Raw genomic sequence first — 24,626 nt, 5'->3', positions numbered from 1 at the left:
GCATTGTGTTAGGTAATACTATTAAAAATTTAAATTGTCACGTAGCAGGGATAAGGAAAATATATAAAATGTGGCATTTGGAACAGATAGTTTAGAATCCGATTAATTTTTGATCAATTTGTACACCGAGCTGGGAACTGTAACGTGTTTGAGTTCTTCGGCGAACATTCGCAAGGTTTGGGTGTAAGTACTGTTGTTAAGTGTATGTTTAATTATTGTCTGTTTAATAACTCTGACATTTAATGTTGCGGACCATATTACTGCACTGCGCGTGTTCCAGCTCTGTTTGAAGCACCGATCCCTTCAATCTGTCGCTTGACTGGGACAGTTGGATTCACCGTATCTTTGTTTGGTGAAATTTCAAAGATTGAAAGCGGCGGACATCAACCTGGTCACCTACTCACTATCCGCTACACGCTGCTCCCGTGAGATGAAGCCCAGTTGCTGTTTCAAGCTTGAATGCAGGTCCAAGCAGACCTCATTCATAGAAAGGCAAAGTTCCTGAGATACCTGATTCTTTGCACCGAACTCCTTCGTAAAGAGTTGCAGTTCGTGTGGGTTGATTCGGGCACATCTTTCCCCACACTCCAACACTTCAAACACAACTCAACGGCTGTAAAGCGCTTTGGGGCGTCATGAGTTCCTGAAAGGTGCTGTCGAAATGCAAGTCCTTATTTGCAAAAATTCGATGCAAGTTCAAAATTCGTGGGTAAATTGAGGGCTCGTCCGGGATTTGAACCCGGGACCTCTCGCAAATTTCAAGCAACAACCCCAAAGCGAGAATCATACCCCGAGACCAACGAGCCAACTACTGCACATCTGTGGAGCTCAGGTGTAACCATTATTGAAGCATGTTTAGTGTGTTGCTATTCTTGATTGGAGGAGCACATGGGACGGAATCAGTGAATTTGCTTTTTCGACCTGTCTTCTGAAGCACCGCACAGTCCCACTCCCACAGTCAATGAGCTGTTGGGACGTTACTGTATCCAGGCTGCGGGTGGCCAACAGGCGCCTGGCTGCAATGAGCGATAAAATCTAGCGTTAGACAGAATCCCGGCGTGCTCAGTCGGTAGAACATGAGACGCTTTATTACAAGGTCCTGGGTTTGAGCCCCATGTTGGGCGATTGCATTTCTTTTAATTTTATGTTGCTTTCATGGAAAATCATCATTAATGAACCCACATTCTCCTTTTGCTCAATTAAAGAAATGCTAACTGAAGGATCTCCATAATTGAATCATTTCTTCTCTGCTCTGCAAGTGAATTCTGAAACCATAAACCATTTTACACACTGTGCTTTCGGGGTCTGGGTCAAAATGTTCATTGCTGATAACATCAACAGGAGACTGGGGAAACAGTGAGACTGACTTTAGAGCAAGGGTCTGGTTATTGTGAAACACCAAAGAAAATAGCAATTCTGGAAGAATAACATCGAAACGAAATGTGAGCTGACACCCTGAAAGAAGTGTTATGGCAGAAGGTTAAATGCTGCATCCCTTTCTGCAAAAAATTCCTTTCACAAATATTTCAATGTCCGAAACGGCACAAAGCAAAAATGTTCCTTTCAAAGTCAATAAACACCTGAATTTCCGCACCCCGCGAATCTCCTGAATCAGATGCCTCTAGTTTTGCCGACTCAATCCATGTCCCTTTGCAATGTTGTGCTCCCACCCACACTATGAAATGTGCCACTAACTTATCGAATCATGGAATGGTTACAGCACGGAAGGCCATTCGGCCAATCGAGCCCGTGCCGACTCTCAGAGAGTCCCACTCCCCCGCCCTTCCCCCGTAGCCCTGCAATTGTTTTTCCTTCAGACACTTATCCAACTCCCGTCTGAAAGATAAGATTGATTCTTCCTCCACCGCCCTTTCAAGCCGTTCATTCCAGATCATAACCACTCGCTGCTAAATGGCCATCTCCTGTTCCTATGTGTAAAGTCTTGGAAACACGAGATCAGTTCCTGCCACACTCACAGCCTTCCTAAATATAGCACCATCATTCTCTTCTCGTAAAACCAGCTCCTGAAGTATCGGCCAGCTGTGTAGGTTAAAGCTCTGGTTATATTCCTGAGATGATTTGAACAACAGCGTTTCTGTAGTGTAGCGGTTATCACGTTCGCCTCACACGCGAAAGGTCCCCGGTTCGAGCCCGGGCAGAAACATTATTTTGGAGACTATTTTTGCCGTGAAATAAATTGAACAAAAGTCGCCCCAGGTTCCTTGTCGCATGAGCACTGAACATTTTAAACAAGGCTCCTAAATGCAGAGTGTATAAAGTCAGATAGGGGAGAAAACACCATCAATGATGCAAAATCCTTAAATAATTAAAGTTCAGTGATTGAAGTTTCCACTGTCCCTCAGTAACGATTCTACAAAACAACGCTGTCGGTTAATGAATGGGGAATAAAACAAATAATCTTCACCCATCCCCATCCCCCGACACAGAGTTTAATTCGTTGCATGTCATTCTTTTAAAGATTTTGAATGAAAGAGTTACTTTCTGAATCCGGACTCCCTCTGTGAGCGCCGCACCACTAAACGAGCAGGAAACACATTAAATAGTTGACCACAATTGCTGACATTTCTTAAGCTTTTTTCTTGTGTTTTTTCAGCTATTCGTCCTTTTCAGCTCCTGACTGCGGATATTGCTGTGATTAAATCTGAACACAATGCAATGTCTCACAGTCCCTGCCTCGGTTAATACCAGCAGATCTAAGCCGCATTTCAAACCCACAAACAACTCATTAGTTATTCGCTCTTCCCAGTTCCAGAGCTCAGAGGGTTATTGTCCATCCCTGTGATGCAAGCTACCTCAGACCCAGGCCAAAGCTCCCCGTACACCGAGCACACGCTGAGGAAAACTCCGGGGGAGAGGATATCCTATTGTGGGGGGCTACAGGATCCTTGGACTCTTAAATAATCTCTTACAGCTCATCTGAAAGCAGCCGGAATGTGCCTGCCTCAGCCGTGAGGTAAAACTTGTTTATTTATAAAAAGAGAAGCAACTATCCTCATTCAGCAAATATAAGGCAAGATATCATCAAAAGAGGTTTTTGGAAATTTTAAGTGATGTGTTTAATGCTTCAGTCCTTTTTGTGTTTAATTCCCACCCCCTCTCTGGCTGTGCCTGCACTGAGCTTACGTCTCGGTAAGGTTGTTCTGAACTTACAAAGTGGGAACTTACTCCAGCCGGAGTTAGTTTGTAGTAAGTTTTCACTGCCGAATCTTGCAAAAAAGGCTTGAATGGCTGGACACACCCCATTTTGAAAAAAAATAACTTATGTGAAGCCAACCTCAACGAACTCAGTTGAACTGGAGCAAACTAATATCCGAGAATTGCAATTTCTAACATTCTCCAAAGAAAACTAGTTGCTCCAAAAAACTAGGAGCAACTCCACCCGAAAGTTGGGCCCTCAGTGTGGGACAGAAGTTGTTTCAGGTGAGCCAACACATTCCCGATCAGCAACGAGGGAGCTCACTGGTCAGCTCCCCTCTGTTGGGGCTGTTGTACCAGAAGTTTCAGTAAGGCAATAAACGGCAACGCCTCGGCGCCAATTCAACGGTGGGCACTCATGCTGGCGTCCTACGACTATACCATAAGGCACAGACCAGGCACAGACAACTGTTCCGACGCGCTCATCATGCTACCCCTGGCCACCACGGAAGGGTCTGACGAACAGGACTGTGAGATAGTCATGTCAATCAATGCCTTTGAGTCCACAGGTTCGCCCATAACAACTCACCAAATCAGAGCCTGGACGGCCAGCAACCCCACGTTATCCTTAGTAAAAAGATGTGTCCTAACCGGTGACTGGGCAGAGGCTCGTGATGCCTTCCCTGAGGAATTAAAACCCTTTCACAGGAGCATGCATGAGCTATCACTTCAAGCAGACTGCCTGATGTGGGGCAGTCGAGTAGCCATGCCTCTGCGAGGCAGAGAGGCATTTGTCTGGTAGCTCCACCGCGAGCACCCGGGGATTGTTCTCATGAAGGCCATAGCCAGATCCCACGTCTGGTGGCCTGGTATTGACGCGGACCTGGAGCTCTGCGTCCGAAGGTGCACTATTTGTGCCCAGCTCAGCAATGCCCCCAGGGAGGCTCCACTGAGCCCCTGGCCCTGGCCTACCAAACCGTGGTCGCGGGTGCACGTAGACGATGCGGGCCCAAACATGGGCAAAATGATCCTCGTAGTTGTAGATGCATTTTCAAAGTGGATCGAATACACCATTTTAAACTCGAGCGCAACCTCCACCACTTGGAGAACCACACGTGAAAGGTCCCCGGTTTGAACCCGTGTAGAAACATTATTTTAAGACTACATTTGCTGTGAAATAAATTTAACAAAATTCGCCCCAGGTTCCTTGTCGCATGAGCACTGAAAATTTTAAACCAGTCTCCGAAATACAGAGTGTGTAATGTCAGATAGCGTAGAAAACTTCATCAATAATTCAAGCTCCTTAAATGATTAACAAAAGAACAGAAGAAATAGGAACAGGAGTCGGACATTAGGCCCCTCGATCCTGCTCTGCTCATCAATAAGATCATGGCTGATCTGACCATGGACATTGAGTTTAGGGACTCGGGGACCTGTTCTCTCTCCCCTGAAAAGGTTCACGTTCTACAGTCTAGCCTCTAAAAGGCACTACTCTGTGCACAGTACTTGCCGGGTTCGAGTCCTGAGGATGAGTCATCCGCCTAGAGCCACAGGTCGAGGTCATGAATGATTGGCTCACGGAGATGGCCTTCTGCAGTGTGACTGTGGTATCTGCTGACAGTAGCTTATGAAGAAGGCCCTCGTGGCCGATTCCGATGACAAAGATATCCCGCAGTGCTTCGGTGAGGAGGTCACCAAAATCCCACGGTGCCGAATGCCTCCTGAGGTCTGCAGCATATTTCGTGATCTCCTGGCCTTCGGGCCGTCGGTGTGTATAAAACCGCTGTCTGGCTGTGAGGATGCTCTCTTTGGGCTTGAGTTGTTCTTGGATCAGTGTTACAAGCTCCTCGTACATCTTGGTCATTGTCATCGCTGGTGCCAGCAAGTCCCTGACGAGGCCGTAGACGGTGGGCCCACAACTGGTTAGCAGGATAGCTCTGCACTTATCAGCCAGTGTGACCGTGTTGTCACCTGCCAGATAGTTTGCTGTGAAGAAATGGACAAGCCTCTCCACAAAGGCTTCCCAATCATCACCATCGGCGAACTGCTGCAACGTACCAAGGTTAGCCATTTTCGTGTGAAGGTCCGTTATCCCGTCGCCAATTGTTATACCTTCAGATGCTCTGATAATGACTCCACGAGACAATGTGTAGTGCTTGAACTGTAGTGACCTTCGTCCTTTATTGATAACCACGGAGTGAGGATCACACCTGATGGCTTGCCTTTTATACCAGGCCAGGCACACCTGAACATGTAAGCTACAAGCCTCCCACTGCAGTTACCTCTGGTGCACAACTTGCAATAGTACAAGCAATAACCATGTAGGACACATGACAGGTGTCACTGTGGATCCGTTTCTCTCACTCAAAGTTAGACACACTACCGTGGGCACCGCGAGTTCTAGGTAGGTAGCCATTGACATTCAGGTTCATATATAAATATATATAACTATATCGACATGTATCATAACTGTTCCCTGGTGGTCAAGGGGTTAAGATCCAGCGCACTAACCTGGTTTCAGTCCTCGATCAATTCATCGCATAAAAATAATTGAGTTCTGTGAGACGGTTAATAATTGCTGTAATCACCATGAATACCAATACTTTCTGTGATAGACCGACCTTACAGACTATCTGGCTTCTCCTGCCCTTTGCCAGGCAAGTGTTCGAGGTATAATTTTGTAATCAGGGTGAGTTCGCTGATTGCGGGCAGATGGTAGGAGACTCTGTGGCCCCATTGTGAGGAAGTTAACACGGTGGTTGGGTGATTGGTGACATTTCTGTAAAGGGCAGCGGAGGAGAAGGATTGAGAACTTTCAGTGTGGGACAGAAGTTGTTTAAGGTGAGCCAACACATTCCCACTCAGCTCCGAGGGAGCTCACTGGTCATTGTTCTTTTGCATATTGTCCTTCCAGAATTAATATTTCCTTTGCTGTGTCGAAATAACCAAACCCTTGCTCCAAGGTCTGTCTCACTGTTTCCCCGGTGTCAGGCAGAGATACGCCTGCTGCCCTCGTTTATTTCATGTGAAAGGACACAATAGTTCAAAATCAACCTGCAGGTGGCAACACACAGCCCTGAATAGTCAGGGCGGCCGAGCGGTGTAAGGTGCTGTGTTCATGTCACTGTTCTCCTCTGGAGATGTGGGTTTATGTCCCATTTAATCATTTTGCGAAACCCATTTGTTTTGTCACCACCAACTCCTTAAATGTGCGATTCAACAGTCCACCTGCTCGCTGAACATTTCCGTCTGACCTGGTGCTGAAGTTTGTTCATTCTTCTGTCGACCATCAATGATATATTTTTCTCTGAGCATGTGAGGAACTTTTATCCCGATCTCATTGGGTTTAATTTTGGTAATCTGGTGCTGAAAGTGGAGATGTTTCCGCAGTGTAACGGTTAACACGTTCGCCTCACACGCGAAAGCTCCTCGGGGGGAAATATTTTCTGGAGCTTTCTCATGCATGTTCAGAGGAGAGTTTGTTCTTCTGTGAAAGGTCAAGAGATCAGAAGAACGTAAGAGTTACGAACAGGAGTCAGGTATTCGGCCCATATTCAAGTTTTCAAGATCTTTCCGCCCGGTTTCAGAACGGGGACCTTTCGTGTGTGAGGCGAATGTGATAACTACTGCACTACGGAAACACTGTGGTCGAATCTATCTGAGGATAAAACCACAGCTCTAACCGACACAGCTAGCCGAGAATTCAGGAGCTTGTTTTAAGAGAATAGAATAAGGGTGCTATATTTAGGAAGGCTGTAAGTGCCTTTTCCACGCCTCGGGAACCTTTTCCACGCCTCGGGAACCCACTATCAGCAATGGCAGACATCGATGACGAGTTCCAACACCGCCTCCAGTGTGCCAGCACAGCCTTCGATCACCTGAGGAGGAGGGTGTTTGAAGACCAGGTCCTCAAATCTGGCATCAGGCTTATGGTCTACAGGGCGGTGGTGATACCTGCACCGCGGTATGGCTCCGAGATTTGGACTATATACAGCAGACATCTCAAATCACTGGACAAATACCACCAGGGCTGTCTACGCAAGATCCTGCAAATCCCCTGGGAGGACAGACGCACCAACATTAGTGTTCTCGCTCAGGCCAACATCACCAGCATTGAAGCACTGACCACACTCGACAAGCTCCGCTGGGCGGGCCACATTGTCCACATGCCCAACATGATACTCCCTAAGCAAGCGCTCTACTCAGAACTCGGACACGGTAAGCGAGCCACAGGTGGCCAAAGGAAACCTTTCGGGCGCACCCTCAAAGCCTCCCTGATAAAATGCTACATCCCCACCTGCACCTGGGAGTCCTTGTTCCTTGGGTTGAGTTGCATGTGCTGCGTGATCCGTGCCGGACCGATCATCCTCAGCCACGTGGTAAGTCACAGCACGTTTGCACATTCACTGGAGGTACCCCATCGTTGTACAGCCTTTGCACACGTCGTGCTTGAATCGACATTGATGGGCCCGAGGATTACCCCCGCAGCACCAACACGGTGCTAATAGATTCACATTTACCCACGATGGCGCACTCTGAGTCATCACAGGTCTTGCAGCCACAGACGTATCAATCCTGCCATACGCAGTTCGGCCTGCTAGCGACATCATTTTATGCACAGTACTTGCCGGTGAGCTTCGATTTTGAGAAGATATCTGTTTGGTGATATCGGCCGTGGCCATACATGCCTGGGCGATCGCGATGGCCCTGCTCAGGTCTCGGTTTTCAGCAGCCAACAGCTTTCAAAGACTGACCTCGTGGCTGATGCCCAGCACGTAAAAGTCCCACAGCATTTGACCCAACGCAGCAAGGTCCCGAGAGGTGTCTCAGGTCGGTGACATAATCCGCCAGGTCCTGGTCCCCGGAGCGATGGTGCATGTCAAAACGATATCTGGCCATGAGGATACTCTCCTTCGGCTTGAGGTAGTCCAAAACCAGTGTGCACAACTGTGAATATTCCTTCTCCGTTGGTTTTGTCGGTGTGAGCAGATTCTTGATGAGGCTGTATATTTTAGGCCCACAGACGGTGAGGAGAACCACCCTGTGCTTGGCCACGTTAGTGTCTCCTTCCAGCTCGTTGCCCACAAAGTACTGGTCGAGCTGCTCGACGAAGGCTTCCCAATCATCACCCTCTACGGATCTCTCTAATATTCCAACGGCAGCCATGGTTGTTTGAAGGTTCGTATTCTGTTACTCGTCGCCAATTGTTGTGTCGAGAAGAACACCCCGAGGCTGAGTACTGTGAGCTAAATTTAGTGTGACCTTAGTCTTCTTTATTACAATTCCAGAGTGCCTGAACAACATGGCCCTGCACGTGTCGGCAGGTGACCATTAGGACTCCAACAGTCACGCCCTCTGGTGGCAAGTATTACATAGTTACATAATTCACATAATTGTTATCGTTCAGAAGTTATAATTCCAAAGAATGCCTGAATCATCCGAAAGGAGCCTGGTTTGTAGGGCAAGGCTACATATCAGGAAGGAGTGTAGTTAGATGACAAGGGAAGTGATTTTCTGATTATAAGTTAGGAGAATAAAAAGAGTAAATGCTGTTAACACTGAGCAGGTCAGGCAGCATCTGTGGAGAGAGAAACAGAGTTAACGTTTCAGGTTAATGACCTTCCATCAGAAGTTGGGCATTGTGTTAGGTAATACTATTAAAAATGTAAATTGTCACGTAGCAGGGATAAGGAAAATATATAAAATGTGGCATTTGGAACAGATAGTTTAGAATCCGATTAATTTTTGATCAATTTGTACACCGAGCTGGGAACTGTAACGTGTTTGAGTTCTTCGGCGATCATTCGCAAGGTTTGGGTGTAAGTACTGTTGTTAAGTGTATGTTTAATTATTGTCTGTTTAATAACTCTGACATTTAATGTTGCGGACCATATTACTGCACTGCGCGTGTTCCAGCTCTGTTTGAAGCACCGATCCCTTCAATCTGTCGCTTGACTGGGACAGTTGGATTCACCGTATATTTGTTTGGTGAAATTTCAAAGGTTGAAAGCGGCGGACATCAACCTGGTCACCTACTCACTATCCGCTACACGCTGCTCCAGTGAGATGAAGCCCAGTTGCTGTTTCAAGCTTGAATGCAGGTACAAGCAGACCTCATTCATAGAAAGGCAAAGTCCCTGAGATACCTGATTCTTTGCACCGAACTCCTTCGTAAAGAGTTGCAGTTCGTGTGGGTTGATTCGGGCACATCTTTCCCCACACTCCAACACTTCAAACACAACTCAACGGCTGTAAAGCGCTTTGGGGCGTCATGAGTTCCTGAAAGGTGCTGTCGAAATGCAAGTCCTTATTTGCAAAAATTCGATGCAAGTTCAAAATTCGTGGTTAAATTGAGGGCTCCTCCGGGATTTGAACCCGGGACCTCTCGCAAATTTCAAGCAACAACCCCAAAAGCGAGAATCATACCCCTAGACCAACGAGCCAACTACTGCACATCTGTGGAGCTCAGGTGTAACCATTATTGAAGCATGTTTAGTGTGTTGCTATTCTTGATTGGAGGAGCACATGGGACGGAATCAGTGAATTTGCTTTTTTGACCTGTCTTCTGAAGCACCGCACAGTCCCACTCCGACAGTCAATGAGCTGTTGGGACGTTACTGTATCCAGGCTGCGGGTGGCCAACAGGCGCCTGGCTGCAATGAGCGATAAAATCTAGCGTTAGACAGAATCCCGGCGTGCTCAGTCGGTAGAACATGAGACGCTTTATTACAAGGTCCTGGGTTTGAGCCCCATGTTGGGCGATTGCATTTCTTTTAATTTTATGTTGCTTTCATGGAAAATCATCATTAATGAACCCACATTCTCCTTTTGCTCAATTAAAGAAATGCTAACTGAAGGATCTCCATAATTGAATCATTTCTTCTCTGCTCTGCAAGTGAACTCTGAAACCATAAACCATTTTACACACTGTGCTTTCGGGGTCTGGGTCAAAATGTTCATTGCTGATAACATCAACAGGAGACTGGGGAAACAGTGAGACTGACTTTAGAGCAAGGGTCTGGTTATTGTGAAACACCAAAGAAAATAGCAATTCTGGAAGAATAACATCGAAACGAAATGTGAGCTGACACCCTGAAAGAAGTGTTATGGCAGAAGGTTAAATGCTGCATCCCTTTCTGCAAAAAATTCCTTTCACAAATATTTCAATGTCCGAAACGGCACAAAGCAAAAATGTTCCTTTCAAAGTCAATAAACACCTGAATTTCCGCACCCCGCGAATCTCCTGAATCAGATGCCTCTAGTTTTGCCGACTCAATCCATGTCCCTTTGCAATGTTGTGCTCCCACCCACACTATGAAATGTGCCACTAACTTATCGAATCATGGAATGGTTACAGCACGGAAGGCCATTCGGCCATACGAGCCCGTGCCGACTTTCAGAGAGTCCCACTCCCCCGCCCTTCCCCCGTAGCCCTGCAATTGTTATTCCTTCAGACACTTATCCAACTCCCGTCTGAAAGATAAGATTGATTCTTCCTCCACCGCCCTTTCAAGCCGTGCATTCCAGATCTTAGCCACTCGCTGCTAAATGGCCATCTCCTGTTCCTATGTGTAAAGTCTTGGAAACACGAGATCAGTTCCTGCCACACTCACAGCCTTCCTAAATATAGCACCATCATTCTCTTCTCGTAAAACCAGCTCCTGAAGTATCGGCCAGCTGTGTAGGTTAAAGCTCTGGTTATATTCCTGAGATGATTTGAACCGCAGCGTTTCTGTAGTGTAGCGGTTATCACGTTCGCCTCACACGCGAAAGGTCCCCGGTTCGAGCCCGGGCAGAAACATTATTTTGGAGACTATTTTTGCCATGAAATAAATTGAACAAAAGTCGCCCCAGGTTCCTTGTCGCATGAGCACTGAACATTTTAAACAAGGCTCCTAAATGCAGAGTGTATAAAGTCAGATAGGGGAGAAAACACCATCAATGATGCAAAATCCTTAAATAATTAAAGTTCAGTGATTGAAGTTTCCACTGTCCCTCAGTAACGATTCTACAAAACAACGCTGTCGGTTAATGAATGGGGAATAAAACAAATAATCTTCACCCATCCCCATCCCCCGACACAGAGTTTAATTCGTTGCATGTCATTCTTTTAAAGATTTTGAATGAAAGAGTTACTTTCAGAATCCGGACTCCCTCTGTGAGCGCCGCACCACTAAACGAGCAGGAAACAGATTAAATAGTTGACCACCATTGCTGACATTTCTTAAGCTTTTTTCTTGTGTTTTTTCAGCTATTCGTCCTTTTCAGCTCATGACTGCGGATATTGCTGTGATTAAATCTGAACACAATGCAATGTCTCACAGTCCCTGCCTCGGTTAATACCAGCAGATCTAAGCCGCATTTCAAACCCACAAACAACTCATTAGTTATTCGCTCTTCCCAGTTCCAGAGCTCAGAGGTTTATTGTCCATCGCTGTGATGCAAGCTACCTCAGACCCAGGCCAAAGCTCCCCGTACACCGAGCACACGCTGAGGAAAACTCCGGGGGAGAGGATATCCTATTGTGGGGGGCTACAGGATCCTCGGACTCTTAAATAATCTCTTACAGCTCATCAGAAAGCAGCCGGAATGTGCCTGCCTCAGCCGTGAGGTAACACTTGTTTATTTATAAAAAGAGAAGCAACTATCCTCATTCAGCAAATATAAGGCAAGATATCATCAAAAGAGGTTTTTGGACATTTTAAGTGATGTGTTTAATGCTTCAGTCCTTTTTGTGTTTAATTCCCACCCCCTCTCTGGCTGTGCCTGCACTGAGCTTACCTCTACGTAAGGTTGTTCTGAACTTACAAAAGTGGGAACTTACTCCAGCCGGAGTTAGTTTGTAGTAGGTTTTCACTGCCGAATCTTGCAAAAAAGGCTTGAGTGGCTGGACACACCCCCTTTTGAAAAAAAATACCTTACCTGAAGCCAACCTCAACGATTTCAGTTGAACTGGAGCAAACTAATATCCGAGAATTGCAATTTCTAACATTCTAAAAAGTAAACTAGTTGCTCCAAAAAACTAGGAGCAACTCCACCCTAAAGTTGGGCCCTCAGTGTGGGACAGAAGTTGTTTAAGGTGAGCCAACACATTCCCGATCAGCAACGAGGGAGCTCACTGGTCAGCTCCCCTCTGTTGGGGCTGTTGTACCAGAAGTTTCTGTGAGGCAATAAACGGCAACGCCTCGGCGCCAATTCAACGGTTGGCACTCATGCTGGCGTCCTACGACTATACCATAAGGCACAGACCAGGCACAGACAACTGTTCCGACGCCCTCAGCATGCTACCCCTGGCCACCACGGAAGGGTCTGACGAACAGGACTGTGAGATAGTCATGGCAATCAATGCCTTTGAGTCCACAGGTTCGCCCATAACAACTCACCAAATCAGAGCCTGGACGGCCAGCAACCCCACGTTATCCTTAGTAAAAAGATGTGTCCTAACCGGTGACTGGGCAGAGGCTCGTGATGCCTGCCCTGAGGAATTAAAACCCTTTCACAGGAGCATGCATGAGCTATCACTTCAAGCTGACTGCCTGATGTGGGGCAGTCGAGTAGTCATGCCTCAGCGAGGCAGAGAGGCATTTGTCTGGTAGCTCCACCGCGAGCACCCGGGGATTGTTCTCATGAAGGCCATAGCCAGATCCCACGTCTGGTGGCCTGGTATTGACGCGGACCTGGAGCTCTGCGTCCGAAGGTGCACTATTTGTGCCCAGCTCAGCAATGCCCCCAGGGAGGCTCCACTGAGCCCCTGGCCCTGGCCTCCCAAACCGTGGTCGCGGGTGAACGTAGACTATGCGGGCCCATTCATGGGCAAAATGATCCTCGTAGTTGTAGATGCATTTTCAAAGTGGATCGAATGCACCATTTTAAACTCGAGCACTACCTCCACCACTTGGAGAACCACACGTGAAAGGTCCCCGGTTTGAACCCGTGTAGAAACATTATTTTAAGACTACATTTGCTGTGAAATAAATTGAACAAAATTCGCCCCAGGTTCCTTGTCGCATGAGCACTGAAAATTTTAAACCAGTCTCCGAAATACAGAGTGTGTAATGTCAGATAGCTTAGAAAACTTCATCAATAATTCAAGCTCCTTAAATGATTAACAAAAGAACAGAAGAAATAGGAACAGGAGTCGGACATTCGGCCCCTCGATCCTGCTCTGCCATTCAATAAGATCATGGCTGATCTGACCATGGACATTGAGTTTAGGGACTCGGGGACCTGTTCTCTCTCCCCTGAGAACGTTCACGTTCTACAGTCCAGCCTCTAAAAGGCACCACTCTGTGCACAGTACTTGCCGGGTTTGAGTCCTGAGGATGAGTCATCCGCCTGGAGCCACAGGTCGAGGTCATGAATGCTTGGCTCACGGAGATGGCCTTCTGCAGTGTGACTGTGGTATCTGCTGACAGTAGCTTATGAAGAAGGCCCTCGTGGCCGATTCCGATGACAAAGATATCCCGCAGTGCTTCGGTGAGGTGGTCACCAACATCCCACGGTGCCGAATGCCTCCTGAGGTCTGCAGCATATTTCGTGATCTCCTGGCCTTCGGGCCGTCGGTGTGTATAAAACCGCTGTCTGGCTGTGAGGATGCTCTCTTTGGGCTTGAGTTGTTCTTGGATCAGTGTTACAAGCTCCTCGTACATCTTGGTCATTGTCTTCGCTGGTGCCCGCAAGTCCCTGACGAGGCCGTAGACGGTGGGCCCACAACTGGTTAGCAGGATAGCTCTGCACTTATCAGCCAGTGTGACCGTGTTGTCACCTGCCAGATAGTTTGCTATGAAGAAATGGACAAGCCTCTCCACAAAGGCTTCCCAATCATCACCATCGGCGAACTGCTGCAACGTACCAAGGTTAGCCATTTTCGTGTGAAGGTCCGTAATCGCGTCGCCAATTGTTATACCTTCAGATGCTCTGATAATGACTCCACGAGACAATGTGTAGTGCTTGAACTGTAGTGACCTTCGTCCTTTATTGATAACCACAGAGTGAGGATCACACCTGATGGCTTGCCTTTTATACCAGGCCAGGCACACCTGAACATGTAAGCTACAAGCCTCCCACTGCAGTTCCTCTGGTGCACAACTTGCAATAGTACAAGCAATAACCATGTAGGACATATGACAGGTGTCACTGTGGAACCGTTTCTCTCACTCAAAGTTAGACACACTACCGTGGGCACCGCGAGTTCTAGGTAGGTAGCCATTGACATTCAGGTTCATATATAAATATATATAACTATATCGACATGTATCATAACTGTTACCTGGTGGTCAAGGGTTTAAGATCCAGCGCACTAACCTGGTTTCAATCCTCGATCAATTCATCGCATAAAAATAATTGAGTTCTGTGAGACGGTTAATAATTGCTGTAATCACCATGAATACCAATACTTTCTGTGATAGACCGACCTCACAGACTATCTGGCTTCTCCTGCCCTTTGCCAGGCACGTGTTCGAGGTATAATTTTGTAAACTGGGTGAGTTCGCTGATCGCGGGGAGATGGTAGGAGCCTCTGTGGCCCCATTGTGAGGAAGTGAACACGGTGGCTGGGTGATTGGTGACATTTCTGTAAAGGCTAGCGGAGGAGAAGGATTGAGAACTTTCAGTGTGGGACAGAAGTTGTTTAAGGTGAGCGAACACATTCCCAGTCAGCACAGAGGGTGCTCACTGGTCATTGTTCTTTTGGATATTGTTCTTCCAGAATTAATATTTCCTTTGCTGTGTCGAAATAACCAAACCCTTGCTCCAAGGTCTGTCTCACTGTTTCACCGGTGTCAGGCAGAGATACGCCTGATGCCCTCGTTTATTTCATGTGAGAGGACACAAAAGTACAAAATCAACCTGCAGGTGGCCACACACAGCACTGAATAGTCAGGATGGCCGAGCGGTGTAAGGTGTTGTATTCACGTTACTGTTCTCCTCTGGAGATGTGGGTTCATGTCCCATTTAATCATTAAGCGAAACAAATTTGTTTTGTCACCACCAACTTCTTAAAAGTGCGATTCAGCAGTCCACCTGCTCGCTGAACATTTCCGTCTGACCTGGTGCTGAAGTTTGTTCATTCTTCTGTCGACCATCAATGATATATTTTGTTCTGAGCATGTGAGGAACTTTTATCCCGATCTCATTGGGTTTATTTTTGGTAATCTGGTGCTGAAAGTGGAGATGTTTCCGCAGTGGAATGGTTAACACGTTCGCCTCACACGCGAAAGCAGCTCGGGGGGAAATATTTTCTGGAGCTTTCTCATGCATGTTCAGAGGAGAGTTTGTTCTTCTGTGAAAGGTCAAGAGATCAGAAGAACGTAAGAGTTAGGAACAGGAGTCAGGTATTCGGCCCATATTCAAGTTTTCAAGATCTTTCCGCTCGGTTTCGGACCGGGAACCTTTCGTGTGTGAGGCGAATGTGATAACGACTACACTACGGAAACACTGTGGTCGAATCTATCTGAGGATAAAACCACAGCTCTAACCTGCACAGCTAGCCGAGAATTCAGGAGCTTGTTTTAAGAGAATAGAATAAGGGTGCTATATTTAGGAAGGCTGTAAGTGCCTTTTCCACGCCTCGGGAAACTACTATCAGCAATGGCAGACATCGATGACGAGGTCCAACACCGCCTCCAGTGTTGCCAGCACAGCCTTCGATCACCTGAGGAGGAGAGTGTTTGAAGACCAGGACCTCAAATCTGCCATCAGGTTTATGGTCTACAAGGCGGTGGTGATACCTGCACCGCGGTATGGCTCCGAGACATGGACTATATACAGCAGACATCTCAAATCACTGGACAAATACCACCAGGGCTGTCTACGCAAGATCCTGCAAATCCCCTGGGAGGACAGACGCACCAACATTAGTGTTCTTGCTCAGGCCAACATCACCAGCATTGAAGCACTGACCACACTCGACAAGCTCCGCTGGGCGGGCCACATTGTCCACATGCCCAACATGAGACTCCCTAAGCAAGCGCTCTACTCAGAACTCCGACACGGTAAGCGAGCCACAGGTGGCCAAAGGAAACGTTTCGGGCACACCCTCACGCCTCCCTGATAGAATTCTACATCCCCACCTGCACCTGGGAGTCCTTGCTCCTTGGGTTCAGTTGCCGGATCGATCATCCTCAGCCACTTGGTATGTCACAGCACGTTTGCACATTCACTGGAGTTACCCCATCGTTGTGCAGCCTTTGCACACGTAGTGCTTGAATCGAGATTGATGGGCCCGAGGATTACCCCCGCAGCACCAACACGGTGCTAATAGATTCACATTTACCCCCGATGGCGCACTCTGAGTCATCACAGGTCTTGCACCCACAGACGTATCGACCCTCCCATATGCAGTTCAGCCGGCTAGCGACATCATTTTATGCACAGTACTTGCCGGTGAGCTTCGATGTTGAGAAGATATCTGTTTGGTGTTATCGTCCGTGGCCATGCATGCCTGGGCAATCGCGATGGCCCTGCTCAGGTCTCGGTTTTCAGCAGCCAACAGCTTTCAAAGAATGACCTCGTGGATGATGCCCAGCACGTAAAAGTCCCACAGCATTTGCCCCAACGCAGCTCCAAAATAGCAAGGTCCCGCGAAGTGTCTCAGGTAGGTGACACAATCCGCCAGGTCCTGGTCCGCAGAGCGATGGTGCGTGTAAAAACGATATCTGGCCATGAGGATACTCTCCTTCGGCTTGAGCTAGTCCAAACCAGTGTGCACAACTCTGAATATTCCTTCTCCGTTGGTTTTGTCGGTGTGAGCAGAATCTTGATGAGGCTGTACATTTTAGGCCCACAGACGGTGAGGAGAACCACCCTTTGCTTGGCCACGTTAGTGTCTCCTTCCAGCTCGTTGGCCACAAAGTACAGGTCGAGATGCTCGACGAAGGCTTCCCAATCATCACCCTCTACGGATCTCTCTAATATTCCAACGGCAGCCATGGTTGTGTGAAGGTTCGTGTTCTGTTACTCGTCGCCAATTGTTGTGTAGAAAAAAACTCCCCGAGGCTGAGTACTGTGAGCTAAACTTAGTGTGACCTTAGTCTTCTTTATTAGAACTCCAGAGTGCCTGAACAACATGGCAGCCGACCTTTTATACTGGCCCTGCACGTGTGAGCAGGTGACCATTAGGACTCCAACAGTCGCGCACTCTGGTGGCAAGTATTACATAGTTACATAATTCACAGAATTGTTATCGTGCAGAAGTTATAATTCCAATGAATGCCTGAATCATCCGAAAGGAGCCTGGTTTGGAGGACAAGGCTACATATCAGGAAGGAGTGTAGTTAGATGACAAGGGAAGTGATTTTCTGATTATAAGTTTGGAGAATAAAAAGAGTAAATGCTGGCAACACTGAGCAGGTCAGGCAGCATCTGTGGAGAGAGAAACAGAGTTAACGTTTCAGGTTAATGAACTTCCATCAGAAGTTGGGCACTTGTGTTCGGTAATACTATTAAAAATTTAAATTGTCACGTCGCAGGGGTAAGGAAAAGTTATAAAATGTGGCATTTGGAACAGATAGTTTAGAATCCGATTAATTTTTGATCAATTTGTACACCGAGCTGGGAACTGTAACGTGTTTGAGTTCTTCGGCGAACATTCGCAAGGTTTGGGTGTAAGTACTGTTGTTAAGTGTATGTTTAATTATTGTCTGTTTAATAACTCTGACATTTAATGTTGCGGACCATATTACTGCACTGCGCGTGTTCCAGCTCTGTTTGGAGCACCGATCCCTTCAATCTGTCGCTTGACAGGGACAGTTGGATTCACCGTATCTTTGTTTGGTGAAATTTCAAAGATTGAAAGCGGCGAACATCAACCTGGTCACCTACTCACTAACCGCTACACGCTGCTCCAGTGAGATGAAGCCCAGTTGCTGTTTCAAGCTTGAATGCAGGTACAAGCAGAACTCATTCATAGAAAGGCAAAGTCCCTGAGATACCTGATTCTTTGCACCGAACTCCTTCGCAAAGAGTTGCAGTTCGTGTCGGTTGATTCGGGCACATCTTTCCCCACACTCCAACACTTCAAACATAACTCAACGGCTGTAAAGCGCTTTGGGGCGTCATGAGTTCCTGAAAGGTGCTGTCGAAATGCAAGTCTTTCTTTGCAAAAATTCGATGAAGTTCAAAATTCGTGGGTAAATTGAGGGCTCGTCCGGGATTTGAACCCGGGACCTCTCGCAAATTTCAAGTAACAACCCCAAAGCGAGAATCATACACCTAGACCAACGAGCCAACTACTGAACAATTGTGGAGCTCAGGTGTAACCATTATTGAAGCATGTTTAGTGTGTTGCTTTTCTTGATCGGTGGAGCACATGGGACGGAATCAGTGAATTTGCTTTTTCGACCTGTCTTCTGAAGCACCGCACAGTCCCACTCCGACTGTCAATGAGCTGTTGGGACGTTACTGTATCCAGGCTGCGGGTGGCCAACAGGCGCCTGGCTGCAATGAGCGATAAAATCTAGCGTTAGCCAGAAGCCCGGCGTGCTCAGTCGGTAGAACATGAGACTTTTAATTACAAGGTCCTGGGTTTAAGCCCAATGTTGGGCGATTGCATTTCTTTTAATTTTATGTTGCTTTCATGGAAAATCATCATTAATTAACCCACAATCTTCTTTTGCACAATTAAAGAAATGCTAACTGAAGGAACTCCATAATTGAATCATTTCTTCTCTGCTCTGCAAGTGAATTCTGAAACCATAAATCATTTTACAAACTGTGCTTTCGGGGTCTGGGTCAAAATGTTCATTGCTGATAACATCAACAGGAGACTGGGGAAACAGTGAGACTGACTTTTGAGCAAGGTGCCGGTTATTGTGAAACACCAAAGGAAATAGCAATTCTGGAAGAATAACATCGAAACGAAATGTGAGCTGACATCCTGAAAGAAGTGTTAAGGCAGATGTTTAAATGCTGCATCCCTTTCTGCAAAAAATTCATTTCACAAATGTTTCAATGTCCGAAACAGCACAAAGCAAAAATGTTCCTTTCAAAGTCAATAAACACCTGAATTTCCGCACCCCACGAATCTCCTGAATCAGATGCCTCTAGTTTTGCCGACTCAATCCATGTCCCTTTGCAATGTTGTGCTCCCACCCACACTATGAAATGTTCCACTAACTTATCGAATCATGGAATGGTTACAGCACGGAAGGCCATTCGGCTAATCGAGCCCGTGCCGACTCTCAGAGAGTCCCACTCCCCCGCCCTTCCCCCGTAGCCCTGCAATTGTTTTTCCTTCAGACACTTATACAACTCCCGTCTGAAAGACAAGGTTGAGTCTTCCTCCACCGCCCTTTCAAGCCGTGCATTCCAGATCCTAACCACGCGCTGCTAAATGGCCATCTCCTGTTCCTATGTGTAAAGTCTGGGATCACGAGATCAATTCCTGCCACACTCACAGCCTTCCTAAATATAGCAGCGTCATTCTATTCTCGTAAAGCAAGCTCCTGAAGTATCGGCCAGCTGTGTAGGTTAAAGCTCTGGTTATATTCCTGAGATTACCTGAACCATAGCGTTTCTGTAGTGTAGCGGTTATCACGTTCGCCTCACACGCGAAAGGTCCCCGGTTCGAGCCCGGGCAGAAACATTATTTTGGAGACTATTTTTGCTGTGAAATAAATTGAACAAAAGTCGCCCCAGTTTCTTGTCACATGAGCACTGAACATTTTAAACCAGTCTCCTAAATGCAGAGTGTGTAAAGTCAGATAAGGGAGAAAACTTCATCAATGATTCAAAATCCTCGAATGATTAAATTTCATTTATTGAAGTTTCCACTGACCCTCAGTAACAATTTTACAAAACAACGCTGTCGGTTAATGAATGGGGAATAAAACAAATAATCTTCACCCATCCCAATCCCCCGACACACAGTTTAATTCGTTGCATGTCATTATTTTAAAGATTTTGAATGAAAGAGTTACTTTCTGAATCCGGGCTCCCTCTGTGAGCGCCGCACCACTGAACCAGCAGGAAACACATTAAAGAGTTTACCACAATTGCTGACATTTCTTCAGCTTTTGTCTTGTGTTTCTTCAGCTCTTCGTCCGTTTCAGCTCCTGACTGCGGATATTGCTGTGATTAAACCTGAACACAATGCAATGTCTCATAGCCCCTGCCTCGGTTAATACCAGCAGATCTAAGCCGCATTTCAAACCCACAAAAAAATCATTAGTTATTAGCTCTTCCCAGGTCCAGAGCTCAGAGGGTTATTGTCCATCCCTGGGATGCAAGCTACCTCGGACCCGGGCCAAAGCTCCCCGTACACCGAGCACAAGCTGAGGAAAACCCCGGGGGAGAGGATATCCTGGTGTGGGGGGATACAGGGCCGTCGTACCCTTAAATAATCCCTCACTGCTCATCTGAAAGCAGCCGGAATGTGCCAGCCTCAGCGGTGAGGTTACACATGTTTATTTATAAAAAGAGAAGCAACTATCCTCATTCAGCAGATATAAGGCAAGATCTCATCAAAAGAGGTTTTTGGACATTTTAAGTGATGTGTTTAATGCTTCAGTCATTTTTGTGTTTGATTCACACCCTCTCTCTGGCTGTGCCTGCACTGAGCTTACCTCGAGGTAAGGTTGTTCTGAACTTACAAAAGTGGGCACTTACTCCAGCCGAAGTTAGTTTGTATTAAGTTTTCACTGCCGAAACTTGCAAAACAGGCCTGAGTGGCTGGACACGCCCATTTTTGAAAAAGAATACCTTACCTGAAGCCAACCTCAACGAACTCAGTTGAACTGGAGCAAACTAATATCCGAGAATTGCAATTTCTAACATTCTCCAAAGTAAACTAGTTGCTCCAAAACACTAGGAGCAACTCCACCCGAAAGTTGGGCCCTCAGTGTGGGACAGAAGTTGTTTAAGGTGAGCCAACACATTCCCGATCAGCAACGAGGGCGCTCACTGGTCAGCTCCCCTCTGTTGGGGCTGTTGTACCAGAAGTTTCTGTAAGGCAATAAACGGCAACGCCTCGGCGCGAATTCAACGGTGGGCAATCATGCTGGCGTCCTACGACTATACCATAAGGCACAGACCAGGCACAGTCAACTGTGCCGACGCGCTCATCATGCTATCCCTGGCCACCACGGAAGGGTCTGACGAAGAGGACTGTGAGATAGTCATGGCAATCAATGCCTTTGAGTCCACAGGTTCGCTCCTAACAGCTCACCAAATCAGAGCCTGGACGGCCAGCAACCCCACGTTATCCTTATAAAAAAGATGTGTCCTAACCGGTGACTGGGCAGAGGCTCGTGATGCCTGCCCGGAGCAATTAAAACCCTTTCACAGGAGCATGCATGAGCTATCACTACAAGCAGACTGCCTGATGTGGGGCAGACGAGTAGTCATGCCTCTGCGAGGCAGAGAGGCATTTGTCCGGTAGCTCCACCGCGAGCACCCGGGGATCATTCTCATGAAGGCCATAGCCAGATCCTACGTCTGGTGGCGTTGTATTGACGCGGACTTGGAGCTCTGCGTCCGAAGGTGCACTATTTGTGCCCAGCTCAGCAATGCCCCCAGGGAGGCTCCACTGAGGCCCTGGCCTACCAAACCGTGGTCGCGGGTGCACATAGATTATGCGGGCCCATTCATGGGCAAAATGTTCCTCGTAGCAGTAGATGCATTTTCAAAGTGGATCGAATGCACCATTTTAAACTCGAGCACAACCTCCACCACTTTGGAGAACCACACGTGAAATGTCCCCGGTTTAAACCCGTGTAGAAACATTATTTTGGAGACTACTTTTGCTGTGAAATAAATTGAACAAAATTCGCCCCAGGTTCCTTGTCGCATGAGCACTGAATATTTTAAACCAGTCTCCGAAATACAGAATGTGTAATGTCAGATAGGGGAGAAAACTTCATCAATGATTCAAGCTCCTTAAATGATTCACAAAAGAACATGAGAAATAGGAACAGGAGTCGGCCATCGGCCCCTCGATCCTGCTCTGCCATTCAATAAGGTCATGGCTGATCTGACCATCGACATTGATTTAACGGACTCGGGGGCATGTTCCCTCTCCCCTGAGAAGGTTCACGTTCTAGAGTCCAGCCTCTAAAAGGCACCACTCTGTGCACAGTACTTGCTGGGTTTGATTCCTGAGGATGAGTCATCTGCCTAGAGCCACAGGTCGAGGCCATGAATGCTTGGCTCATGGAGATGGCCTTCTGCAGTGTGACTGTGGTATCTGCTGATAGTTGCTTATGAAGAAGGCCCTCGTTGCCGATTCCGATGACAAAGATATCCCGCAGTGCTTCAGTGAGGTGGTCACCAAAATCCCACGGTGCCGCCAGCCTCCTGAGGTCTGCAGCATATTTCGTAATCTCCTGGCCTTCGGGCCGTCGCTGTGTATAAAACCGCTCTCTGGCGGTGAGGATGCTCTCTTTGGGCTTGAGTTGTTCTTGGATCAGTGTTACAAGCTCCTCATTGTCTTCATTGGTGCCAGCAAGTCCCTGACGAGGCCACAGACCGTGGGCCCACAATTGGTTCGCAGGATAGCTCTGTACTTATCACCCAGTGTGGCCAGGTCGTCACCAGCCAGGTCGTTTGCTGTGAAGAAATGGACAAGCCTCTCCACAAAGGCTTCCCAATCATCACCATCAGCAAAATGCTGCAACGTACCAAGGTTAGCCATTTTCGTGAGAAGATCTGGAATCTCGTCGCCAATTGTTATACCTTCAGATGCTCTGATGATGACTCTACGAGACAATGTTTCATTTATTGATAACCACAGAGTGAGGATCAGACCTGGTGGCCTGCCTTTTACACTAGGCCATGCACACCTGTACAGGTAAGCTAAAAGTCTCCCACTGCAGTGCCCTCTGGTGCACACCTTGTAATAGTACAAGCAGTAACCATGCAGAACAAATGACAGGTGTCACTGTGGAACAATTTCTCTCACTCAAGTTTAGACACACTACCGTGGGCGCCACGAGGTCTAGGTAGCTAGCCATTGACATTCAGGTTCATATATAAATATATATAAATATATTGACATGTATCGTATCTGTTCTCTGGTGGTCAAGGGGTTAAGACCTGGGGCACTAACCTGGTTTCCATCCTCGATCAATTCATCGCATAAAAATAATTGAGGTCTGTGAGACGTTTAATAATTGCTGTAATCTCCATGAATACCAATACTTTCTGTGATAGACTGAGCTTACAGACGATCTGGCTTCCCCTGCCCTTTGCCGGGCACGTGTTCTGGGTTTAATTTTGTAAACTGGTTGATATGGCTGATCGCGGTGAGACGGTAGGAGCCTCTGCGGCCCCACTGTGAGTCTGTGGAAGTGAACACGGTGGCTGGGTGATCCGTGACATTTCTGTAAAAGTCAGCGGAGGAGAAGGATTGAGAACTTTCAGTGTGGGACAGAAGTTGTTGAAGGTGAGCCAACACATTCCCGATCAGCACAGAGGGAGCTCACTGGTCAGCTCCCCTCTGTTGGAGCGGCTGTACCAGAGGTTTCTGTAGTGCAGTGGTGATCACGTTTGCTTTACACGCAAAAGGTCCCTGGTTCGATTCTGTGTGGAAACATTATGTTTAAACTTGCTGTGGATGAACAATCGGAGTCGAGTTTTGTCTCCCAACAAAGGCTGCCTGACCTGCTGAGATTTCCAGCATTTGCTGTTTTTATTTGCTCTGGCAAAAGGGCTCCCTTATTCCTTAATTGCTTTTTATTTCACTTTAATAAATAGATAACTTTGAGTGACAGAAAACGGATCCACCGAGGACCTTTCGAGTGTGAGGCCAACGTGATATCCGCTGCAATGCAGCCCATTAAAGGGCGAGGAACCACTGAATATAAAGGAGGAGCTCACCAATATCAGGGGCAGTGCAGTCTGGTCAATGTCAAACCCTCCTTTCTTATTCAGCAGTGGCATGAACGGGAGTCAGACGTCACAAAGTTTAATTAAACACACAAATACAAGGAACACTTCCAAATCTTTTCAGTGTAAAATTCTTTCACTTTATTTGAAATCCTACTGCGTTGAATCTGAAAATACGCATAGTGGGATTTTATCTTCACTACTGATTGTATTTTGTGTGCACGGTAGGAATAACCGGTGCTGTTAAATTTGAGAAAAGTTGCCCCAGATTCGTGGTGTCATCGGCAATGAAGAGTTTGAACCAGAAAGCTAAAATACAGTGAGTAAAATGGGATATGGTTTTCGAGTTAAGATGCAAAGCACAGCACAAATGATTGAAGTATGGAGTGTCCCTGAGTTAGCATTTGTTTGAAAGTGTAAAAGAAGGTGAGGTGTTATTAATGATGTTTTCCTGTGAAAGCAAGAGACAAGTTTTCGAACAAACCATCCGGTGACAGTCAGGTGAGCGCTGCTTGTGATACCTGGTGAAAATGGGCGAGGATTTTAAAGCCCCTTGTATTGCAGAACCGTCATATCGACGAACATCCCTTAACTAATGTGTAGACCTTGTGGTGCAAAGGTAGTGTGCCTGACTTTGGGTTAAAGGGTTG

General features: G+C 47.0%; 4 non-coding genes across 4 annotated transcripts; 3 read left to right on the top strand and 1 right to left on the bottom strand.

The window, feature by feature from the left end:
• Positions 1-2,091: 2,091 nt before the first annotated feature.
• Positions 2,092-2,164, top strand: trnav-cac (transfer RNA valine (anticodon CAC)). Its single transcript has one exon. It is a non-coding gene; the product is annotated as a tRNA-Val (tRNA).
• A 7,346-nt stretch (positions 2,165-9,510) lies between these two features.
• Positions 9,511-9,599, bottom strand: trnaq-uug (transfer RNA glutamine (anticodon UUG)). Its single transcript is given in 2 exon segments — positions 9,511-9,546; positions 9,564-9,599. It is a non-coding gene; the product is annotated as a tRNA-Gln (tRNA).
• A 1,285-nt stretch (positions 9,600-10,884) lies between these two features.
• On the top strand, positions 10,885-10,957 carry trnav-cac (transfer RNA valine (anticodon CAC)). The gene has a single exon. It is a non-coding gene; the product is annotated as a tRNA-Val (tRNA).
• Positions 10,958-19,665: 8,708 nt separating this feature from the next.
• Positions 19,666-19,738, top strand: trnav-cac (transfer RNA valine (anticodon CAC)). The gene has a single exon. It is a non-coding gene; the product is annotated as a tRNA-Val (tRNA).
• The last annotated feature ends 4,888 nt before the right edge of the window (positions 19,739-24,626 follow it).

Source organism: Pristiophorus japonicus, unplaced genomic scaffold (genome assembly GCF_044704955.1).
Source record: "Pristiophorus japonicus isolate sPriJap1 unplaced genomic scaffold, sPriJap1.hap1 HAP1_SCAFFOLD_47, whole genome shotgun sequence".
Lineage (NCBI taxonomy): Eukaryota > Metazoa > Chordata > Chondrichthyes > Pristiophoridae > Pristiophorus > Pristiophorus japonicus.
Note: the sequence above shows the minus strand (reverse complement) of the source record. Positions and strands in the feature narration are given on the sequence as shown.